The sequence below is a fragment of the Galeopterus variegatus genome, unplaced genomic scaffold (genome assembly GCF_000696425.1).
Source record: "Galeopterus variegatus unplaced genomic scaffold, G_variegatus-3.0.2 Scaffold15469, whole genome shotgun sequence".
Taxonomy (NCBI): Eukaryota; Metazoa; Chordata; class Mammalia; order Dermoptera; family Cynocephalidae; genus Galeopterus; species Galeopterus variegatus.
The window spans coordinates 4564-7128 of NW_007741580.1; the positions used below are offsets into that span (position 1 = coordinate 4564).

General features: G+C 38.4%; 1 pseudogene; it reads right to left on the minus strand.

The window, feature by feature from the left end:
* Positions 1–362: 362 nt before the first annotated feature.
* LOC103582269 overlaps positions 363–2565 on the minus strand; it is a 3755-nt pseudogene continuing 1552 nt past the window's right edge.

The following is a 2565-nucleotide window of genomic DNA, read 5'->3' on the forward strand; positions in this document are numbered from 1 at the left end:
ATTTCCATACATGTTAAATCAGAAAAGCCTTTTATAGGGCAAGTTAACATCATTCTCACAGTTTCTTTATTCCCCGCTTTGAATGATCTATCCTGCTTTGTATTATTTTTGTGTTTGTTTTTGGAGAATTGGGAAAAAAAAATAATGCTTTATGGATCCAAGCCCTGTGGAATTCATCTCAGATTTGTCTGTCTTGATGTCTTCAGGGAATTTAAATTAATCAATTCATGCATCACAATTATTGATAAAAACCTCATAAAAAATATCTATAAGTTTTAGAAAACATTTTAGACTCTGTTCCAGTAGTTCATGGATATTGAAAATGTCTTTTGAGATTAGATCAAATGTCTTTTGAGATTGGATCAAAGAAATGAGACTTCTGTGTGCATTAATTTCCTAAAGGCATCCTTCAACTATTTATTCCTTAGGCTGTAGATCAGAGGGTTCAGCATGGGATTGATGTCTGTGTAATATACAGAGGCCCCTTTGAATGTTTGTCGAGAGTTTTGGGAGTTGGGCACACAGTAAAGGGAAAGGACGGTCCCGTGGAAGATGGTGATGGCAGTCAGGTATGAGGCACAGGTGGAGACAGCTTTGCAACACCCGCTGGCAGAATGGATTTTTAGTACAGTCACAGGAATGAAAACATAGGATGTGAGGATGACCAGCAGTGTACTCATTGAAGGTGGCAAAGCCGAAAAGGAACAGGTGGGGGATGTGAACATCAGAGCTTGACACAGCCATGAGAGCAGTGTACTCACAGAAAAGTGGTTGACCATTTTGTGTCCAGAAAAGTTTACATGGGGAGCATAGCAAAGGAGTACCAAGGGGCCAGTCATACCCCAAAGATATGACCCAGCCACCAACAGGTCATTAAGCCTTTATGGCATGGCCACTGTGTAAAGCAGAGGATTACAGATGGCCACTAAGCAGTCACAGGTCATCACTGCCAGCAGGAAGGACTCAGTCACTATAGCCATGCAGGAGAGGAAACAGCAACATGCAGCTCAAGTACAAGATGCTCTGATCCGCCATGACCAGGTTCTCAAGCAGCTTGGGAGTGATGATTGAAGAGTAACACAAATCAACAAAAGAAAGATGACTGAGGAAAAAGTACATGAGGGCGTGGAACTATGGGTCGATCTTGATGAGGACTATCATTCCAACGTTCTCTACCACAGTGATAACATACATGATCAGAAACACAAAGAGATGGATCTGAAGTTCTGGGTAATCTGTGAAACTTAAGAGGGCAAAGGTCGTCTCACACTCAGATTCCTTGCTGCCCTCACCATAATTATTTTTAATTCAGTGGTGTGCTTGCAAAGAGTTGTTCCTGCCAAAGAGAAAATTCATGGGGTGACTGATAACTATGTCATGACTTTGTGTGTTAGAGGAAAGAAAATGAGAAGGAAGAGTTATTGGTCCTAGTTTTCTCTATGGAGAACATGCCTCATGCAGATAGCTGCTACATATATACCANTTTCTCTAAGAACAGGAACAAGATAAGAAGGCCCACTTTCACCACTCTTATTCAACATAACACTAGAAGTCCTAGCCAGATCCATTAAGCCAGGGAATAAAATAAAGGACATCCAGCTTGGAAAGGAGATGATCAAAATGTCCCTGTTTGGAGATGACATGGCCTTATACAAAGAAAATCCTAAAGAACCCACCAAAACCTGTTAGAACTGATAAACAAATCCAGTAAAGTTGCAGGGTACAAAATCAGCATGCAAAAATCAGCAGCATTTCTATGTACCAATGATAAACTAGTTGAAAAAGAAACCAAGAAAGAGATTCCATTTACAATAGCTATGAAAAATAAAAATAAATTTGAAAAAATCTAGAAATAAATTTAACCTAGAAGATGAAAGATTCTACAAGGAAAACTATAAAATGCTGATGAAATAATTAATACAGTTAAAATTCTCATATTACTAAAAGCAATCTAGAGATTCAATACAATCTCTACCAAAATGTCCGTGACCTTCTTCACAGATATAGATTAAAAGTGCTTAAGTTGGTATAGAACCACAAAAGACCCCAAATAGCCAAAGCAATCCTGAGTAAAAGGAACAAAACTGATGGTGTCCCATAAACTGACTTCAAAATAAACTACAAAGCTACAATAACTAAAACACCATGGTACTGGTATAAAAAAAGACACATACATGAACAGAACAGTGAAAAGAACCCAGACATAAATCCACATATTTACAGCCAATTGATTTCTGATGAGGACACTGAGAACATACATTGAGGAAAGGACAGTCTCTTTCATAAACGATGCTGGGGAAACTGGGTATTCATGTGCAGAAGAATGAAACTAGACCCATATCTCTCACTATACACAAAAATAGACACCAAAAGAATTAAAGATTTAAATGTAAAACCTGTTAACTGTGAAACTGCTAGAATGAAACATTGGGGAATTACTTCAGGACATTGATTTGCCCCAAGATTTTGTGGAAAAGACAGCCAAAGCACAGGCAACAAGGGCAAAAATACACAAATGGTATTACTTGACCCCAAAAAGTTTCTCCACAAGAAAGCAAAGAAGTA